General features: G+C 42.3%; 1 protein-coding gene across 14 annotated transcripts in view; it reads right to left on the bottom strand.

Annotated features, from left to right (window-relative positions):
* Positions 1–23035, bottom strand: part of SPACA1 (sperm acrosome associated 1) — a 302933-nt gene that overhangs the window by 158830 nt on the left and 121068 nt on the right. For all 14 annotated transcript variants that reach the window (XM_084967606.1, XM_084966901.1, XM_084966793.1 and 11 more), the window contains one exon: positions 22435–22501. The gene's annotated coding sequence lies outside the window, so the exon portion shown is untranslated. The remainder of the gene's footprint in view (positions 1–22434; positions 22502–23035) is intronic.

Below are 23035 nucleotides of genomic sequence, written 5' to 3'. Positions count from 1 at the left end.
AGTGCACGTCAAAGCTATGGGGCACAAACTTTCAGAACTTTAGCTTTTATCTCCAAGCTAACTTTAATACAAGAATCCAAATTTTCACAGGGCCTCTTATTGACTGCTCTACCCTGAAAGTGAGTTCCTTGTAAAAATCGCTCTTGTTCCACAACTGAAAGATTTTATATTCTTCAAGGCACATTCTTAACAGGAGATTCATCAAAACACAAAAATCAGAAAGGTGTTTCCATCTTTTAAGATGTTTTCTTGACAGCGCCGATGTTTAGGTGAATGTCCTTAGGCTTGACATTATTCTCTATGAGACAAATGTCTTTAAGTGTGGATTCTTCTCTCGGCAGAACTACAGCAACTTGTTCAGAAGACTGAGAATCCCCGCAAGCCTCGCTGTCAGATGAGATGTTCACATTCCTCTAATCTTTGTGATTCGTAACTTTTTCTTTTTTTTTCTGTCTTTTTAGGGCCACACCCTAGCATATGGAAGTTCCAGGGTAGGAGTCCAATTGGAGCTACAGCTGCCGGCCTACACCACAGCTACAGCAACTCGGGATCCAAGCCTCATCTATGACCTACATCAGAGGTCATGCCAACGTCAGATCCTTAACCCACCTAGTGAGATCAGGGATCAAATCCACATCCTTATGGATACTAATCAGTTTCATTACCATTAAGACATGACGGAAACTCCCTGTGGTTTGTAAATTTTGATTAATGTTCAGAAAAAAAGATACTTAACAATTTTGATTCTGGCTTCCAGATTCCTTTCACTTGTAATGTCTTTGACTTCTAAACCTTGGGCCTTCTAGGATACTACACACCATGGAACCTAACCTGGAAAATCTACTTCCAGTTTTCCATTCTCCAGGAAAGTCCTGGGGTTATTAACCATCGTTTTTCCCGGGACCACAGGCTTGCTCTACAAGCCAGCAGATCCTCTAGATCTCCTGGACAGCTAAGGGTGAGGTGGGCAAGAAAGCACACATCAGTTCATGAGAATCACAAAGGGGGTGTTGGAGGATTCCATGCTCAAAAGGATCCTCACATTGTTGGGTGGAACCATCTTCAGTGGGGGACTCAGTGAGATGTAAGGGCTGGGGAAACTTGTCCCTCCAACAAGAAGAAGGTTGTTGAGTCTCCTAGTGCATGTGGTACTGGCTGACTCTGTTTTCACTGGTGGTGCCTGTTGTTTGTTAGTGTATTTCAATCATCCGTGCAACGCTTCTCTTCCTGCTAGCCCACCTAGGTGGTACCCAGAGCCTTGTTCTGTTATTAAGAGACATTTGTGGATTCCCTTCCATGGAGAGGCACTGCATGGTGTCATCTGGCTGACAGTAAGTACCATGAACTCGCACGCAGTGGAGGTGATAGAAGGGAGGGGCTGAGAACACAGGCGGACTCGGGTTGGAATCCCAATTCTATAACCTACAAGATGTTTGACCACCATTTTTGCATCTGTAGAAAGAAGATAATCCTTTACTGGATTGTCGAAGGAACTAAATGAAATAATGAATACAAGAGATTGAGCAATAGTGTCTGGCATATCATAAGAGTTCAATAAATTGTTGATATTATTTTATTGTTATTCTAATTATTTCAAAATACCCTCTTGAGTGCCTGTCCTGTATTTCCAACTGCCTAGATATTCCCTATAAGTACATCAAACTCACTATTTCAAAATTGAACCCATTAGCACTCTCAGGAAATTCACTCCTCATTTTTCTTATCTTAGTATCTCCCTCTGCCATTATCTTTATGGACAAATAAAATATCTGGAGGCCACCTTTGACTCCTGTTTCTTCTTCATTCCCATATTAAATATGCCATCTCGTCCGTCCTTCCTAAATTCCTCCCTTTCTCTCCATTCCAACTTGCACTGCCCTAGTTTACACTTTCATTCTCCTTCCTGCATCACCCTAGGTACAACTTCCCCAAACGTTTCTAAATAACACCAATTTTCAATACTTTGCCCTGCTGTGTCCACAACCACATTATCCTTGTTGAACCATGTTCTAATTTTTTAATTTAAGAAATACAGACTACCTACTTGTCTCCAGCCACCAGTCTCTGCCCTTTTTAAACCATGTGTCACTGTGACTCCAGAGTGATCAGTTTAAAAAACAAGTCTGAGAATATTGCTTCAAAACATAAAAACCTTCCGTGGCTTCCTATTATTAACCACCCGCCACTGATCCCCACCTTCACATTTGAGTCCCATATCCTACCACACTTACATCTATGCATCCTATACACACTCTAGCCACATAGAACCAGGCTTTTTCAAGGCATGGAGCCTTCCCCATGTCATCTTGACTTAGGATCCCGTCCCCATCCTGTGCTCCTACCCTGTCTTTCCCTCAATTGTCATCAATTCTTTCCTTCCTCTATAAAAGTCACTTCCTCTATGAAGACTTCCAAAACTTTTCTCCTAAGGATATTTAGCCACTTTTGCCTCTGTCCTCATATGGTAAATACTCTTCCACAGGGTCACCATACAATAAGTCCTTCCGTGTCTGACTCTCCCACAAGACTTTGAGTGTCTCTCCTACTAGACCGAGAGCTCTGCAGAGGCAAGCGTTTGCTCATTTCTTCCTGTTAACAACATTCAGTTGGTCTTTGGTAAATGCTTGATATATGAAAGGGTGAATGCGTGAAAAGTTTCATCAGGCTGGAGGGAAGGAGCTCTGGGCTCATTTGGGAAAGGGAGATGAAGAACACTCATTGGTACTCTTTAGTCAGAGGAAAGTAGCATCTTAAACAGTAGACAGATTTTACAAATCAAAGCATAGCCTTCTCTCTTCTCCTTTGAGAAGCACACTGAGAATTACATAATCATCACTGCGTATTCCAGTAGTCAAAGGCCTATGGGGTCCAAATATAACAGAAAGGCCTTAGAGAATTATGTGCAGGTCTCAGGATGACAGATGAGAGGAAGTGAGAGCCAGTGCTCTGGGCCATTTGCATAAGGCTTCGGACAACTATTTGGTCACTTGAGGAAGACCGCCCATGGAGAAAGGTATGAATGGGCATTCTTCTATTAATGGTGAGAATTAAGGGCGATAACATCCTGAGCCAAGCAAAGTGCTTTCTGGCCAAGCCAGTTCTATGATACAAGGGGTATATTACTTTACTGGGGCTGCCATAACAAAGTATCACAGACTGGATAGGTTAACAAGCAGAAATGTATTGTCTCACAGTTCTGAAAGCTAAGTGTCTAAAATCAAAGTTCTTTCTGAGGCCATAAGGGAGAATCTGCTCCATGCCTCTCCCCTAGCCTCTCATGTTTGCTGGCCATCTTTGGTATTCACTGGCTTCTGCTGCCTTACCCTGATTTCTGCCTTCATCTTCACATGGCGTTCTCCCTGTGTACATGTCCACATTTCCCCCTTTTGTAAGGGAACCATCATATTGGATTAGGGGCCCATCCTTCTGCAGTATGGCCTCATCCTAACTTAACTAATTACAATTGCACTAAGCCCTATTTCCAAATACGGTCCCATTCTAAGGTACTGGGGAGTCAGCCTTCAACAGAAAAAATTTTGAAAGAACACAATTCAGCCTATAACAAGAGGTTAGATGGTGTTCATCCTGAGATGCTGTTCTCCCAGCATCTTGGGCTTGTTTATGAGAAACCCACAAGGAAGAGAGCTGTGATTCAGATGGCTCAGGAAGAGAAGGGCTTGGGGATCCCTAGCAAACACTTTCAACTAACCACCCAAACATTGTGATCTGGGGAAGGGGCAGACTATAAAAGGATGGGAAGAAGTGTCTTCAGAATCAGACCAACCTCTACAAACTCTTCTGACAGTTCATGGGAGCCCAATACCAAGAAGCTCTCAGGGATAAAATTACCAGCAGACTTGAGGAAGCCCAGGATTGGGAAGACATTGTGCCAGTGAATTTACTGAAGCCCCATGATGTTTGAGAGGAGTGATGTGCAGTGAAATTAAAGTCCCATCTAATTCCTTGTATCTAAATACAGGTTATGCATAAAAACATAGAATGTTTACAGGCAGAAAGGAGAAAAATTGACAAAACAGTCTCTCTGCCTTAAATTGGGGAAAAAGAAACCAAGACTCAAAGGGCAAATACATGCTATAGTGTAAACGAAAAAGCACCAGACCAAAGAACTCTGTGAAGTCCATGTTTTGACACTAACTAACGAACCCTAAGGAAACTATATCAACTCTCTGGGCTGCACTGTCCTTATCTTAAACTTTAGTAGATGCTTCAGAGAATGGCTCAGTTGATTAAAGGAGATAATGGATGTGAAAATACCACTTGACTCTAAGAGACAGTTCAATAAATTCCTAAGTACAGTGATCAAATCCTATTCCTACTGGAATCCACACTAACACACAGTAGATGTTCAGCAAATGTTTGTTGCTTAGTAAACCAATTCAATCTGGCCCTTAGAAAAGAAAGACCCCAGAACACATCACCCAAATCTCCACCCTGCATTCTAACTTCCTGAGACCTTGAATGTAAGCCTCCCGAGATATCCTTATTTCTAACCAGGCAATCCCAGGATCATAGAGACAATAGGTTTCCTGAAGGCAGCATCTCAATTATCCAAAAGAAACTTTCTTTCTAGGGCTGCTGCTTGTGTTCTGAGCAGGCTATTGGAAAGACCACATCTGCCGGCAACACACTGGAGGGTGCTCTGGACTCAGAGAGATCTCCCCTGTATAAGGACAACACATCTAGTACTTTCCTCAAGAGTGGGTGAACCCAGAAAACAGAGCCATAGCAGCCAGCATAAATATACAGCAGTTATTATTCTGGAGTTCATAGCCATGCAGGAGACCTTTGTGTATGTTATTGTGGCCGAGTCTTATTACTGTATATTGCAAGTCCTGACCTGGGGCTTCTTTCTCTGCCTGGTGACTCACTTTTTTTCTTAGTACCATCTACTTTGTTTCTTATGGATTGAAATGTTACATAAGATTGAAATGTTCACATAAAATATCTTTCTTTGGTACCTAACCAATAATTGGGGGCTGGGAAAAGGAAAGATTTTTTTTTTTTTTTTTTTTGTCTTTTTGTCTTTTTTTTGTTGTTGTTGTTGTTGTTGTTGCTATTTCTTGGACCGCTCCCGCGGCATATGGAGGTTCCCAGGCTAGGGGTTGAATCGGAGCTGCAGCCACCGGCCTACGCCAGAGCCACAGCAACGCAGGATCCGAGCCGCGTCTGCAACCTACACCACAGCTCACGGCAACGCCGGATCGTTAACCCACTGAGCAAGGGCAGGGACCGAACCCGCAACCTCATGGTTCCTAGTCGGATTCGTTAACCACTGCGCCACGACGGGAACTCCTGGAAAGATACTGAGCAAATTGTTAAGACTTAATGACTTAAAGACTTAAAGACTTAATGAAAAAAAAAAAAAAAACCCAAACATACATTACCAGGGGATGTTTTTGAGAGAAATTATCCTTTAAAATATGGATGGAACTCACCACTTTGAATTGGCTTCAGTCTTTAGGGTGTTTAGGCTACAATGCTTTCTCCTAAAGCAAAGTTTAGGAGATCATTAGATCCTGGAGGGATGTACTTTATTATGGTACTTAAATAAACCTAAGTTACTGGGCCCTAAAGAGCATAACTGATCATCATTTCATATTTGATCAAAATGGTTTGCAATTATTCCTGCTGGGAGGTTTATCCATTTGCATCTTGCAGTCAGTTTTAGAATTTATCCCTTTGATCTTGCCATAATATCATGATTAATTGATTGATTCAAGGGTTCAAGAGTCAATAAAGCCAGTATTTGTTACTATTTATTATTTAACTGCCCCCTGCATGCTAGCTGGCATTCAGAGGCTAAAGAAAATACAGTCCAGCTCTCACAGCTTCTTAAAGAATTGATAATGCAGAAGAAAAATAAAAAGAAAACCCCCTCTTTGTTCAATCATGTCAATATTAATGGGAAAGAGATAACAAAGAAAATGCATTTTGTGCTTATACTGGCCATTATTAAACATGTTCTGAAGATGTGGATTGTTGCTTATTTGTAATTTAATTTTTTGAAATACATCCACATTTGTATCTGTATCTGAAAATAAAGCTCCCAGTTTAGTTATTCCTTGGACTGTAGAATGATTCTACCAGGACATTATTCAAAAAAAAAAAATGAGCTTAGAAAAGGCTTAGAAAAAAATGAACAATAAAATTGTCCTCAGTGCAGAAGAGTAAAAAATATGTTAAGTCTAGAGATATTGATTGTAACATGGTAACCCAGGTGCTTTTCTCAGATTAGGACTAAGTCTTCCTCACCTGAATAAATACTTCTTCACAGGATGGACTTAGTAGTGGCAAAGACTGAGTCACTGATCCCAAGAAACTACAAACCTCATGATGCTCAGATTCACTATCAAAGACCTGGGCAAATAAGAATATGAACAAATTGGCCAAATGGGACATAATGCAGTGATTAAATATGTTACCAAACTTGTGCTGTAATTGTCAAATCTTGCTCTGTAATATAATCATTCAAACATGCACTCTAAAAAAAGGTGATTTGCTCTGTGTATAATAAAAGGCAGGAGTATCATAGCCTGCATCCAATGATTAGCATGATGGCAAAATGCATATTTGGTGACTCTTCTACATTGTACAAGAGATTAGATAAAGATATACAGAGCTTAGTGACTTTTCATCCCAAGGATGCTAAAATACAGTCAGTATTAATACAAAGATAAAGAAATTCTAATTCAGGGAGTTCCTGTCATGGGCCAGTGGTTAATGAATCTGACTAGCATCTATGAGGACACAGGTTCAATCCCTGGCCTCGCTCAGTGGGTTAAGGATCCAGTGTTGCCATGAGCTGTGGTGTAGGCTGCAGACTCAGCTCAGACCCCAAGTTGCTGTGGTTGTGGCATAGGCCAGCAGCTACAGCTCCGATTTGACCTCCTAGCCTGGGAACTTCCATATGCCACAGGTGTGGCCCTAAAACAAAGGAAAAAAGTAAAAAATTCTAACTCAGGATTTCCAGAGAACCGTCTCTTCCTTAGCCACATCTCTACCCAGAAACTGTCAAATTATACAGAGATGTTGTTACACAAACATGCCACTCTCACCTGGAGCTCTAAGAGGGATGTTTGCACAATCCAAAAATGTGCAAATGTTTGCTCATCACCAAAAGCCCAATAAAAACCCAAAGGTGTAAGGATGCTGCTGAACTAAGATTGATAGCATGTCTTAAATTCACCAGCTGTGTAAAATATTAAACCATCCGCCATGCAGACATCCCAAAGGAACCTGGTGAAAAGCACATGCAGTGCCACGTGTCCTGCAAAACAGGCAAGACAACAATGGTTGACCAGATGTTCCTTTCTTTCTCATTTGTATGGTTAAGACATATGGCAACTGGGAAGAATAAAGTCATCTCTTAAGCAGTGATATGAATGGCTTGAAATAGAATTGTTTTAAATCATAGGCCCCACACCTGTCACGGATTAATGTTGTTGAACCTCTGAAAATAAATATGTTAACTATAACCTAAATACCTTATGTCATGTGGCATTTTTTTATGCCTTACCACACATTTGCAATCCCTGTAATAAAGCATAATTCTTTGGCTAGTTTGAGATTGCATAGTTTTATCTGGAGAAAGGTTTGGTTTCCTTACACATGTTAAACTTGGGAGTATTTCAACACTTGCAATAGCAATATTTGGATGTCAGAAGATCTAGATTTCAGCACCAAGAGATAATTTGGTCTGTAAAACATCTGGTGTGTTTGTGAGAGAGTGTCAGATTTAAAACAGGGGTTCCCATATTCCTTTTAGTTTAAATATGCCTTTTGGTAGCAAGCTCACTTTCTAGTTTATGTACCTGTCTTTTCAATGGCTAAACTAAACCTAACAGGTTTTTAAAGATTGTCTTAAGTCAATCAATAGTGAAGGGGAAATTACATTTGCTTGCCATCTTGGGAACATGAGCAGCCAGACAGCACAGCTCCGAGTTATTGCAGCTGATTCTCATACTGAGACATTAAGGACAGAATCTTGGTAGTCACTTATGGAGCACGAATGAAACCAAAGCCTTGAAATTCAGTCATGCCGAAGATCCCCAAGGAGTGTGTAGAGCTGTCTTCTTAAATTTGGAAGTGACAGGAAAAAGCCATCTACTCTTTCCTCTTGCAACATAACTGATTTCCAGACAAGGAAAATTTGCCACACCTATGGTTTTTAATGCTTATATTTTGGTAGATATCCTAAAATTTTGGTATTGCAGCACTCCCTGTATACCTTGATGCAATACTACAAACAAGATACATTAAAGGAGACTGCCCTGCTGTAAAATATATTATGGATTTGGTGTAAGTCACCACACAGCAGTATTTGGAAGCCAGTATATGAATCATACTAAAGAAGGAAAACAAGGTTTCAAGTTTTATTCAAGTTGGAAACATCCCTCTGGACCAATGAGGATGAGATTTTAGAAGGGTAGACCAAGAGATATAGTAATCAAAATCCAGGGGAAAATCTTCAACAGTTTCTGTAACAGAAACCATAAAGGAGGAAGGACATAGCTGTACCAGACATATCACAAGGGAACACTGTTAGGCCAATATTTGCTGGCACCAGTGTCACACCCTGTGTGTAATCGCTACTATTTTCTAGCTGGTACTTATGAATACTGACAACACAAGCAGAATTCTTCAGCCAAACCAACCCTGAAAAGGGACAATTAAGTAGACCTAGCAGACTAACTGGCCCTTCCACTTCATGTGCTCATTGGCATCTTTTCTTTATGTCTCGGCATGGCTATGTCTATGGACAAGAGGGCAACACCAATACCACAACTTTGCCAGGAGCCACCTTGAATCTGGTATGACTTTGACCCAATGCTCATTATCAGCATTTAAATGCTCTGCTCCCCATTTTTAGTGTCTCCCCAAAACAATGCTTTCCCTATCCCTACCCCTGTTACACATTTCTCTGGTGGAATAGCAAGCGCTGCTAAACCATGAACCACACTGTTTCATGCTGGAGATTGCTTGTTGATGCGCTTTATCAACTTGAGGAAGTTTCCCTCATTCCTAATTTGCTGAGAGTTTCTTTTATCATGATGGCTGTTGGATTTTTCCAAGTGCTTTTTCCCTATAAGTGGATATGATCCTATCATTTTTCCTCTTTAGCTTGTTGATATGGTGGATGATTTTGATTTTTGCATGTTGGATCAGCTTTTATTTCCTTTTTCAAACACAAATAGGGAAACAAAATGCTATCCAGTGAGTCCAATCAATAATAAAATCCATCTCAAATGTAAATTGGTACAACAGGCACTGTGAAAAACAGTATGAAGTTGCCTCAGAAAACTAAATATAGAACTACCATATGATCCAGCAGTTCCACTCCTGGGCATATACATGGACAAGACTATAATTCAAAAAGATACATGCATTCCTATGTTCACTGCAGCACTATTCACAATAGCCAAGACATGGAATGTCCATTGACAGACAAATGGATTAAGAAGATGTGCTACAGATATACAGTGGAATACTATCCAGCCATAAAAAACAATGAAATAATGCCGTTTGCAGCAACATGGCAAATGACTCCTCATTTATATGTAGAGTCCAAAATATGGCACAAATGAACCAATCTACAGAACAGAAACACGCTCACAGACGTAAAGAACAGACTTGTGGTTTCCAAGGGAGAAGGGGGAAGAAGTGGGATGAACTGGGAGTTTGTAGATACAAACTATTAGGTTTAGGATGGAAAGACAATGAGATACTACTATATGGCACAAGGAACTATATCCAATCTCTTGGGAAAGACCACGACAGAAGATAATATAAGGAAAGGAATGTGTATATATGTATGGGTCACTTTGCTGTACACCAGAAGTTGTCACCACATTGAAATGAACTATAATAAAAAATAAATATAAAAAAGTAACATAAAGGCCACCTCAACATTTTTCTGACAGAAAAGATAAAGATGAGAAATGGTTAATACCGTTATTTTTAATATGGAGAGGGCATAAAACTATTTTGAGTTACAAAAACATAAAACAGTATTATTAGACATTATCATAAAAAATACCTTAATTCTTATCTAAAGTTTGGAAGCTCTAGGATTCTTTAAATTCTCCCTTTTCATGGAGAAACTTCCAACTTTCCAAGGCTAGAGTAGCAAGAGAGTAAAACAGCATTTTTATTTTAGCAAAATTTAAATTTTCAGCAGGAAAAGGCCTACTTGATGGAGCTACACCACCAATTTGTACTTGAACAATGTTACTTCTGAGACTTTTAAATCTTGTTGCATTTCCCACCTAGATGCATGAGCAGGATCCTATTGTCGAGTTTGCTTCACAGGACAGGTATCATTGTGCCCATATCTGGGTCTGTTCACAGGATTCAGGTCCCCCCGGCTGAACTAATTTATAATGAAATATTAATAGGAGCATCCAGAGGTGTCAACATTCCAAGGAATATTGGCATTTTATTTCCTTATACCTAGAAGTTAACCTCCAAGAAAGATTTTCAGGAACTGGACAGAAACCTATAGAACAGGTCGGTAGGGCTGCAGAGTATTTGGTATCCCTCTCCAATTACACCATGTAGCTGACTGCCTGGTTCAACTACATACAAGGCTTTTCAGAGTCTTCAGGTAGCTATTTTAAAAATTTTGTCCTGAGGTGTTAGTTGCAACCAGCAGGAGAGTGAAACTGTCGTGAGCTCAAACCACCAGAGCAGAACTAGGACTCTCAACAACCCACCTCACACACAAGCAAACTGAAGCCCAGAGAGATGGACAATGATGACAGCAAGTCCTTACATTTGTTAGAGACCTTAACGGTTGACAAAGCCCTTCCTCCTACTGTCCATTTCAACCTCACAACAATCCATTGTGAAGGTCCAGCCTTCTAACACCACAGAGTCCAGCAAGCTGCAATTTGTTATAAAATGATGGCTGTGTTTAAAATTTCATTTTTATTTCTCTCGACTGTTTTCTTTGATTTATACAAGTAATATAACCCACCACACAATGTAGGAGGACAGGGATTTATAGCGTTAGGACATAAATTTGCAATTAAGTAGAAAATTTTTCAAGAGAGGGCTCAAACTGAGACCAAAGAACACTAGAGACATCCTATACCTTCGTCAAAGTAGTCAAGGATGATGGGGGTGGGGGTGGTGAAACCAAAAGGCATGCTAAGGTGAGCTGTGCTGAAGTGAGAGAAAAAGAAATTCGGATCAATACAAGTAGACTGTTATTAGCTGCACACCCCCATGTGTATTCTGCGCACATCAACACAGGGGAAGCCAGGATATTCGAGAAGATGGGGCTCTCGGTCATTTGTAAAGAGAAGTTCTCTCTATTTCTTAGTTTTACTCCTGGTGCTTTTAATTTTCATCCCACTTTGTTTTTTTCCAGAGCACGCTTACATACCCAGTCCCATTTCAGCCACCCAGCAACACAAAATTAACAAAACAGGCGCTTGCTTTGTTTACAGGTGAGCAACTGAAGCCCAGAGAGTCTGAGTGCTTTACTCAAGGTCACGCAGGATCAAAGTGAGCAGGAACTAGAGTTTAACAGAACAAGAGTCAGAAGAGGTCTTCGACATGCAGCAAAGCAGACTGAACACAACAGACTGATATGGACATAAGACTGTATCTTCAGGGAGTTCCCGTCGTGGCGCAGTGGTTAATGAATCCAACTAGGAACCATGAGGTTGCAGGTTCGGTCCCTGCCCTTGCTCAGTGGGTTAACGATCCGGCGTTGCCATGAGCTGTGGTGTAGGTTGCAGACACGGCTCGGATCCTGCGTTGCTGTGGCTCTGGCGTAGGCCAGTGGCTACAGCTCCAATTCGACCCCTAGCCTGGGAACCTCCATATGCTGCGGGAGTGGCCCAAAGAAATAGCAAAAAGACAAAAAAAAAAAAAAAAAAAAAAGACTGTATCTTCAATTCCATCAAAAGACAGCAAAGGAATTTAAGATATTTTAGCCTCAAAGAACAAATGACCAGTTGAAGGGATGTCAGCAGAAAAGAAATTGTAACCAAGGTTTGAAAAATGGTCAAAGGATGGACACACAGTTTCTATTCCAAAGAGAGGAGGAAGGCACAGCTAAGCTTCCACAGAGGGGAATATTGAAAAGTGAGATCACCTATACACAGAATAGCACAGTGTGTGACATGTGGCACAACATAGAGGAGGCAGAAGAGTGTGTTAGGACCCAAAACTAGACATGGTGCCAAATCTACACACAGCCTGATTTGAATCCATATCACTCTCCCACCCACTGCAACCAGTCAACTATAACCTTCTCTATACTCTGACTTCTGGTCCATGGAGTCCAGAGGATTCTTTTCTGGGGGTCTTGAACCCAAGTCTCAGTGGTCATCATATTATGGGAGGTGGGGGTTGAGAGTAGACATGAAAGAACACGAGGAGATTGGGTAACAATCTGCACTGTGAAGGGGGGAACCCTTCCTTTCTTGTCCCAGCTCTGCTTCCAAAAATCAGGAGCCAGGTTGAACTCCCCAGGCAGGAAATGCAACAACCTCACTCTGGAGAAACCGAAGAGCCAAAACCCAAAAAACAAACGAATTTCAAACACATAGTAAACAACAATAGCAAATGCAGATTAAAACCAAAATATCTTCAGATTTTGACTGGGGAAACACTGGATATTAGGTCCCTTTGTCCAAGCCGACTTTCCATCTGGCCACCAAACATAGGGATGCCCACAAGTCTACAATCCCCTCCCCCACGACAGACTCCAACACACACAGATCTTCCCGCTGCATTTTAAGTCTCTCACCCTATATATGAAAGGATAGACTAGGATGACAAGACCTTTGAGGAAGACCTCCAATCTGAAAGGGACCAAAAGAGCCAAAGAGGATACAGAAAAGAATGACAGTATACACGGGAGCAATGAATATTATCCTCAGAAAGGTAAGTGAAGATATTCTAACCTTGAAACAGGATCAGGCTGCTACAAAAAAAAAAAAAAAAAAAAAAGTTAAGTTAAGGTTTGGGTTGAGGTGGGGAATCAGGACAATATAAAGAGTTCTTAGAAATTAAAAACAACAGCAAGAATGAAAGAGTTGGGGGAAAAGTGAAGAAATCAGGAGAGAAAAGAACAAATAAAGAGATAGATAAGTAGAGAGAAAAAGTAAAAAAATCAGAAGATAAATTTGCAAGCTCTGTATCTAATAGGAGCTCTAGAGAGAACAGAAAAATAATAAGGAAATTATGAAAGACATACTTTTCTCATAACAAAATTCTCCAGAACTAAAGGTTAAGTCTTTAATCTCTAGATGACACTTAAGTCAATCACAATGAATGAAAAACAGAGGCGTTCCCATTGTGGCTTAGCTGGTTATGAATCTGACTAGTATCCATGAGGATGTGGGTTCTATCCCTGGTCTTGCTCTGTGGGTTAAGGATCCAGCTTTGCTGTGGCTGTGGTGTAGGCCAGCAGCTAAAGCTCCCATTGGACCCCTAGCCTGGGAACTTACAGATACTGTGGGTGTGGCCCTAAAAAGCAAAGCAAAAAAAAAAAAAAAAAAAAAAAGCCTTGACACATGTATTACTTTACTTGATATTAGTTGTTAAAGAAAAAAAGAAAAAGAAAAACATGGAAACAGAAAAACAGGGCACATTGTTGTGAAATTTGAAAACATCAGGAATAAAGAAAACATTGTTTTAAGTTTCTAGAGAGAAAAACAGTTATGCAGAGAGAACCATGAATCAGAATGACATCAGATTCCTCAAAAGCAATTATGTAAGGTAGAAGAAAATGCAGCAATGACTTCATAATTTTGAGGGGAAATGAAATTCCATACATTTCAGATAAACTATCAATGAAGCTTGAATGTAAAATAAAGGCTTTTTCAGACATTCAGCTGTCAAAGATTTTATTTTTTTCATTCTATTTCTTAGGTAGCTGCTGGAGGGCACATTTTAGCAAACCTAAGCCATGGAGAAAAAACAGGGATCCTACCCGAAGGAGCTGCACATGGGATTTAAAAACAGAGCAACACATCCAGATTAGAACGGAAGGATGGAAAGGTTCACAAGGAAACATTTAAGAGGAAAAGACAGAATTGATTTGAGCATATGAAAAACCATTGATAGGCATGTGTGACAAAGAGGTTAGAGCATTTGGGGAGAAAATGACCCCCAGTACACAAAACTGAAACAAATGAAGAGACAAGTATTAACTCCAAAAGGATTGTACACTGTAAGAGGCATGATTGTGGTTTATTATTGCCTCTGCAGGGAACATTATTTCCACAGTGATAATACTCTAAGTATTGATGATAGATTTAAGCAAAAAAAAAAAAAAATAGTGATAAGACTATGGTGGGGGTGGGAAATAGGAACTGGGGGTGTGTATGCAAGAGTAAGCTCTCATTTATTATAACAAGAAATTAAGAGATGATGTCCACAACTGTTAAGTCAAAACTGTGATATAAACATATTGCTTAGAAATGTGATGATAATTACCAGGAGAAACAGCTGGATTTGACAGTGGTCACCTCTGGAGTTAGGATATGGAATTGAATGGGATGGAGTAGGTGATCGTAGTTTTTCATTTGAAACCTTAATACACATATTACTTTACTTGAAATATTGATTCTTAAATAATTTTCAAAAAGAAAAAGTAGGAGTTCCTATCGTGGCTCAGCGGTTAACGAGTCTGACTAGTGTCCATGAGGACACAGGTTCAATCCCTGGCCTCAATCAGTGGGTTAAGGACCCCACGTTGCCATGAGCTGTGGTGCAGGTAGCAGATGCAGCTCAGATCCTGCATTGCTGTGGCTCTGGCGTAGGCCAGCAGCTACAGCTCCGATTTGACCCCTAGCCTGGGAACCTCAATATGCTGCAGGTGCGGCCCTAAAAGACAAAACAAATAAAAAAATAAAAATAAAAAAGTAGCCTTAGTTCTCCTCTCAGGGAAAAATAAAAGTGAGTTCCCAGCTATGACTCGTGAACTAGCTGCGTGAGGGGCTGAGGAGTCTCCTGGGTAGGAGAGCCTGACCAAGGGGGCGCTGGTGGAGGGGACCCAGACACAGTCAACAGGACCCAATGGCAGAGACTTAGTCCTCAGAAGGCAAGGAGAGCCCACCAAATGCACCACACAGGATGTGCCTCAGAACTGTTCTCACCCCAAACCTTCTTTGAATACTGTCCGAGGGCTGTGGGAGAGAGACGTACAAGAGAAAACCACAAGAGCTAATTCACTGAGAATTCCACAGGGTCACTCAGCCGGAGCACCATCCTATCTTGGAATCCCTCTGACAGAATGTTCTAGAAGGGGGAGATCCCTGGACACAGCCATGCACCTTGAGAGCTGCAGCTCATCTGGGCAGTGTCCAGAGAAAGACAAGCGCTAGAAGTGGACGTGCCCACCTGGCTAGAGCAGGGCCAGAGTCCGGGATGTATACACTGAGTGCATGCTGACTGATCTTGCTCTTGAGCCCATGACAGCTACCTCCCAGGGACTCCCAAGATCCCTGTGGGACATTTTGCAGTCACTCAATATGCCAGATGGAGTGAGACAGGCACATTCTGCATATTTCTGTTTATGTGGCCCTGTTGCCCTCGGGGGCTGGTGACCAGGAAAAGCAAAGCTTTCTGAATGGGGTCCAAATGTGCCAGCTTGGCTCAGGCAGATTCACCTGATCGCCTTAGAGCGCCCTTGCCACGAGTGGTCTTCCCAGATGCCACTCAGAGAACAACACAATACGGCTCAACCCACCCCCAGAAACTCCCCGGGTCACCACTCATGAGTGGCTGCCCCTCAGACAGCTCCACTATGTCTGAGAAAAGGGCTGTGACCAGAGGACAAAGCCATGGCTACCAGCTCCATGGTCTGAGTTTCACACCAGGAAGAGCAAGGCATCTCAGTGAAATAAGCTCTCAGCATTGGCGTCTGCTTTTCCCCACAGCCAGATCCTCCATCTGTGCACCTGTGCATATCCTCACTTTCCTCGGCCAAAGCCCCAGTGTGCCTTTGGTGCCTGGGTACCAAGCAGGAAGCACCTATCACCTCCTGGGAGGCAGAGTGGCATTTCCATGCCTCATGCCCCTTTGCTTCCTCTAGCAAAGGAATGTTGTTACAATGGTCAGGGGTGATTTTCCCCATGAGGGTCATTTCAGTTTCTAGAACAGCAGGAGCCTTTCAGAGACTTCATCTGAGCCCCCACCCTGCCCTCTCCAGCCCAGATACTCCAAACCACACAACCCACCCCTCAACGATAGTCCCTCTCCTATTGCTTTTCATGGGTTGGTATTTTCCCTCCAGCTAGACGTTCCATAATCACAAGGATAGAGCTTAGACATCTATTCTATGGTCCCCAAAGCACCAGCCCTGGTCCAATAAATATGCCGACACTCAATAAATATGCTGACACTCAATAAATATGACTTCACTAGCTCTTTCAACCCAAATGGCTAGTTTCATAAACAGCCTGAAAATTGGCTTGTTGGGGAAAAAAGAAAGAAAAGAAAAGAAAAATCTACAGGTCCTTCAAAGTGCTCTTGCTATTCTCGCCTTCTCCTTTCAATCCCTTCCCCATCCCCACGCATCCTAAAAAAATACCTAAATAAGATTCTATCAGAAGCTAGACATTTAGAATAACATATTTTCAGGGTTGTTTTTTTTTTTTTTTTTAACAAAGCTTGGATGCCTGTGAAGGTTGTAAATTTACAGCTGAAGATCCTCTGCCAGGAGTTCTTCAGGGTGTTTACAGCTGTAAAATACAATCTTTGGGTGATTCGGCATCCCCCTTGTGCTCCCAGCCTGATTCCAACACCGGGATTCCTGACAGCATAACTCATCACAACAATAATGAAATAACAAGAATATTTATTTGGATTTACACACCGCCCTTCACCTAAGGGTCCCCGAGCAACTTCAAAAAACACAGCTGAAGTGGTTCCAAACCATGTCCCTCTCCAACTTTGATTTAGAAGCTAAAAAAGGAGTCAGTCTGCTGTGTGTAATTCCTTGGCAAAAATCATACACTTCTCCATAAATGGAAACAGTGAGAACTGGTTTCTCTGCAATAATCTTCTCCCCCTTCCTTATGTTTTCTTTGCTGTTGGTATAACCTAGATCCCACCCTTACATGTTATTATTTTGTGCTTTGAAGAATTTTTGCAGAGGGTAAATATACTATAAAAATGAAGTGTCGGAGTTCCTGTCGTGGCGGAGCGGAAACCAATCCAACTGGGAACCATGAGGTTGTGGGTTCCATCCCTAGCCTTGGTCAGTGCGTTCAGGATCTGGCATTGCCCTGAGCTGTGGTGTAGGTCGAAGATGCGGTTTGGGTCTGGCGGTGCAGTGACTGTGGTGTAGGCTGGCTGCTACAGCTTGTTTTAGACCCCTAGCCTGGGAATGTCCATATGCTGAGGGTGCAGCCCTAAAAAAAGAATGTGCATGGCTCAGTCCCTGAGGAACGTGTAATCCAGGAAGGGAGACCATTAGAGAAACAGATAAGAGTAGGAAAACACTTTAAGGACATGATTTAATCACACACGAGGCCTTCATCTGAACCCAATCTGACTGATGCTTCCTCACAGCCACAGACTGGACCATAGGCTTACTTTTTTTTTTTTTTTTTTTTTGTCTTTTTAGGGCTACACCTATGGCATATGGAGTTTCCCAGGCTAGGGATCAAATTGGAGCTGCAGCTGCCAGCCACAGCCACAGCAATTTGGGATCCAAGCCTCATCTGCAACCTACACTGACGCTCTCCCAGCAACACTGGACCCTTAACCCGCTGAGCGAGGCCAGGGATCGAACCCGAGTCCTCATGGATACTAGTCATGTTTGCTACCTCTGAGCCACAATGGGAACTCCACAGGCTTACTTTAAAGCCCCGGGCTATGACTCGCCTGCCCTCCTCTGGCATGTCCTGGTATCATCATAGCTGGGGCCATGTCTTGCATCTCGACATCCTGAGAGTGGTGCTTTTTGTTGCATTCTCTGGGAGCTTTCTGGCTTCTTCCCTGGATGTCATCTTCCTGTTCTCTCTTGTCTCTATACTCTGTAGCCCAAAGCCTGCTTGGTTTCTCCTCTTACTTGAACACTGTAGCTAGATGGTATTTTCAGATATTACTCTTGTTTCTCTCTGTATCTGTATTTGTTTGTTTCCGTCCTCCCAGTTCAGTGTGGTAGCCATCGTGATCCTCCACAGCTACCAGGAGGCATGCATCAGGGCCATAAGCAAATAACCAGCAAGTCTGTCTGCCTTTCCCCCAACACACACACACACACACACACACACACACAAACATGTTTAAGCCCTTAAGAGAAGTGGTGGTTTGGGGGAGAAGAGGGGAGGGTATGTGAGAAGCGAGAGGAAGGGCGCTTCATCCTTTCTTCCTTCCCTGCCCTAGAAAGAGAGGTCCCTGGGCTAAAACTCAGAGAGGAAAGACGAACGATACCAAAGGATCCCAGAGCAGCCATGCTTCCCTCACACTCCCAAAAGGTTGACAGCAAAACTCCAAGCCCAAGAGCTGGGTGGAGCTGAAGCTCATCAGACAAAACAACAAGTGGCATCTCATGGCACAGCCATGGCAGAGAAAAAGGATCTAGTAGGAATGATGGCAAGCCTTGGCAAATAACCTACCCAACAGGTGACCAAGGACCAGATCACCACTCTGCATCCTGATGTCTCAGCACTGCCTCAGGAAGGGAAAATCAAAGATACGAAATTAGGTTTTCCCCCAGACTACAAGGAGGAGTGCTCGGTATGAAATGGAGTTGCCTTACACGTTGTAAAAACATATGACATTTCCAGAGTTCCCATTGTGGCACAGTGGTTAACGAATCTGACTAGGAACCATGAGGTTGCGGGTTCGATCCCTGGCCTTGCTCAGTGGGTTAAGGATCTGGTATTGCCGTGAGCTGTGGTGTAGGTCACAGACGTGGCTCGGATCCTGCGTTGCTGTGGCTCTGGTGTAGGCCAGTGGCTACAGCTCCGATTCGACTCCTAGCCTGGGAACCTCCATATGCCGCAGGAGCGGCCCAAGAAATGGCAAAAAAAAAGACCAAATACATATATATATATATACATATGACATTTCTAACATGTGTGAGTCATGTGGGCTGATTCAATCTGGTGCCACCCTCTTCCTAGATACTTTGGTCTGTGCGTCCAGGTCTTTACACACTGTCGAGCATTAACTCTAAATCTCAGGTTTTGTTCTCTTTCTCTGTAATGTGGATGGCTACTTCAAGCTACCTAAACATTTCACTTCAAGCTCATCACATCCTAAAGTGGCTTCTATCGTTTCAACTCTCCCGCCGCCGCCCCCTAGGCTACCACCCCAGTTGTCTCCCTCTTGTTCTCTTCTCTGATAACAGCACTATTGGCCACCTCTATTAGACGCCTCATCAATATCTTGAGTTGCTGTATCTCCCTTACCTCCAAGACTGGTCAGTTCCACCTCAGGAATCCCCTCCATTGCCTTGGCTCCATCCATTTCCCAGACCTTCATCCTCTGACCCCCATATTCACCGTAACAGCCTCTGCTGTACCAAGCCCTCTTCCACGTTGCCCAAGGCATCCGAGATCCTAGCCTCCTCACCCTTCTTACTAGAGAAAATCCACACGCCTGGGTGGGGAACACAGGACTCTGTCTAAAGATGATCTCTGAGTCCTTCATCCCTCACCAATTCCTACACATTTGCACACATATGCACTCACACACATATCCTAGAAACTTACCACCTCTCATGATCCAAGAGGGAACGATTGCTAAGCAATGGATCAGGACACACAGTAAGCTCGTGGCTGAGTCTAGATGATAAGTTGATTGAACATAACTAAGTAGGAAGGAAGGAAGAACAAAGAAGAGAAAAATCTCGTGGTGATTTCCTTCTAGAATTTTCTTACAGTGCAAGAAAGCAAACCCCAGAGAGCCTGTCACTTAGGATAACGGTTCAGGTGAATGTAAATAAAGCTTCTGAATTCTGTAAGGCTGCTCTGGCCAGCTTTCCAAGAGTCCTCTGCTACTTTTGTGGTGCTGGTAATACTACTGTCTCACAGAGGTTTTGTTTAAGTACAAAAGTGATAGTTGAGGAAGGGGGAAGGGAGCCCTCTGCAAACTTCAAAGTGCTGTAGGAAATGTAAGGACTCAATATTTTTCCTCTAAATAAATATTCATTCATTTCTGTCTCTTACAATTCAAAATTCCTTAGAAAAATTCAACTCACCGAGGGTCTGTCTTAAGCAAAAAAAGAAATGCCATACACCCATGACTGTGCAAATAATTTTTTAATGAAAGAGTATTGGGCAATAGCAGGGTTATCTTCTACTGAGAACAGTATGGGGAATCCATATGAACTGAGAAACATCACACCGTAGTTGTTATCATCAGGGCAGCCCTGGTGTGTCTTGGCTGAATTTTTAATGTTCTATCTTTTTAATCTTGCATGACTCTCCCTGGCAAACTCACTCCACAAAAGAACAGACACTTAATATATGTTTGAGGCTGGGGACTAGCTGTTTATGAAACTCACTGGCCATTAAGTAATTGTAGGTTAGGCTAAATAAAATGTTTTATGGAGACTAATATATCCATAGTGAAGCCTCATTAAGTATGTTACTGTTTTTACAGCCCCTTCAGCATGACAAACAAATAACCTATCCTTTTTCTCCAGAGACTACTTTGATCCCCAAATCTGCTTTGCACCTGCCTTGCATGTAGATAAGGCGTCGAGACCGGTTTTACAACATAAAAGAGTGGAACTGGTTCTTCGCTGCTCAGAAAGCCCTGGTAATACATGATGAGGAATAAAGTTTCATTTCGGTATTCTCCAAACTGTGTACTATGGAACATTAGTCCTGTAAACTGGTAATGTGTATTCTGAAAAAATAAAAAGGAGGGAGGCAGTGATGACAAGCATCTCCATGAGCAGGTAGGTTTGAGAATCGATCAGCCAAGCAAGAGTAAACAGTTTTCTTTCCTGCAGGGTCTGGAGAACCTTCTAACAGGCCAAAGTGCTCTGTGAATCTCCTAGAAGGAAACAGTATACAGAACACCTCCCCTCCAAAATTATTTGACCATAGGACTTATTTCCTATAGAATACAGTACAAAAGACACTAATGTTCCACAGAAGGTAGTTGAGAAGAGGCTGTTTTATTTAATAAAGCCAAGTAACCAATGACAACCAGTTCAATAGTCTCCAGAACAGCATATTTCTCACAGAAAGTCCTAAACAAACGAACATCCCCCACGAGCAATCTCATTACAAGAAGCGTGAGACGGACTCATCTGCAAAGGAAGTTTTGAGTAAAGCACATTAAGATTTCACTACAGCCTAAGGACCCATAATTCAGTATTCAAAGTCATTGTTTCTTCAAGTGAGGAGACAAAATTGACAAAGGATGCTGCCATATTATCTACACTTTGCTGCAGGATGACAATTTTTACTAAAGCACAAGAAGGGAAATACTAAAAAGCAAAAAGCCAAATATTTTTGCTATCCATGTTTTCCCTTGTAATGATAACAAACAAACAAAAAACTTAAGAGTAGCAAGCTTATAGCAGCAAGAGTGGCCAGGGTGACCAAGAACAGGAGCCATAGTGTGAAATGCCTCTCATGTGACACTACGGTGTCATAACACAATGGATGCTGTTGGTGACTCTTCTCGGTCCCTTTTACCTGGCTGGTGCATCCATTCCCCAGTGGCCATGAGGGTTGGTTGCTAATGGCAACAGAGGCCTTCTCCCTGGAGATCTGCCCTCTGCTCATCCAGAAGATTCTATCTCCCATCCCAGGGTAGCTCACAGCCAGTGACTGGCTGTCAAAAGGTACCAAAAGCTAGCCTTCTTTCCTCAGGGTGGGATATGCCATGTGGTACAACTCACGCGCAGAGCTCCCTGTGGGATCCGAGTAAAGCTAGCCTCCGGCTGAACCCACACCCTTGCTTAGGGCCTTACTTTGCGCTCTCCTACTTCCTTTATAATCTTTTTCCTGAGACCACGCCAATGCATCACATACACCCAAATACCAGTCTAGGCTCTCCTCCTGGGGAATTCAGCCTAAGACAAAAAGCTTAGGACTTTAGATCTAAAGAGACATTTGTTCTCTTAATCACAATGTTAGTATCATTCACAATGGCCAATCTTGTCCCCGCTTCAGCAAACTTCCATCCTGTTCTAAGAGGACCTAGATCAGTACTCCACATCACGAGGTCTTGAAACATGCATATGAGAGTTATTGGGGTGCTTGCTCAAAAACGTATACTGCCAAGGCCCACCCGGAACTACTAAACCACAGTCACTGGAGATGGGACCCCAATATTACATTTTATCTAGCAGGGACTTCTCATGCAATACTAGACTTTCAGATCCACTATCAAGCAGCCAAGGTTAAACCAGTTTCCCCCCTCCCTCCATGTAGTAACTGAGAGATAAACCCAAGGCAAGCTAATTTGTCTTCTTACCTTCTGCCTACCGATAAACCAAGAGGAAACAACGTGTGAATTTCCAAGTGGAAAATTTCCATGTGGTCTACAGAGAGAGAGGAAAAAAAATTGAAAAAAATGTTACCTAAGCAGACTATTGCCTTGGCTAATAACAAATTACTTCAGAAGGCAAATTCTGTTTTATTTCTTTGAAATTGAAAAATGTGATTTGAGATGACACACTCTCTAAATAAATAAGTTGGAGAAGCTATGTTTAATCACCTAAAATCAATTATTTCCAAGTATTTAAGGGGCCATGGGAAAGAGGAAAATTTGAAAACATGTTTGCAAAGCACAATGCAGAAAAGAGTTACAGTAGCTCATGAACATCTAAATTGCCATATTTATTCATCTTACAAAAGTTGTCTGTTGCTTGAGAATTATTTACCTAAAAAGTCTCAGATCTCTGAATCCACAGTGAAAACCCCCACTCAGTGCCGTGTTTTTTGGACTCTTCTGACAAGCACATGACTACTACAGGTGAACATAAGCACGCCAATCAGCAGGACAATCAAAATGAACCACAGGTGTAAGTTAGTAACAAGAGATCCAACGGAGCTCTAATAGCAAACCTGCTGTC

Source organism: Sus scrofa, chromosome 1, assembly GCF_054392235.1.
Source record: "Sus scrofa isolate SSC_HxYL_T2T_F1_AM1 chromosome 1, Sscrofa_HxYL_maternal_Yorkshire_Landrace_v2.0, whole genome shotgun sequence".
Classification (NCBI taxonomy): Eukaryota; Metazoa; Chordata; class Mammalia; order Artiodactyla; family Suidae; genus Sus; species Sus scrofa.
Note: the sequence above shows the minus strand (reverse complement) of the source record. Positions and strands in the feature narration are given on the sequence as shown.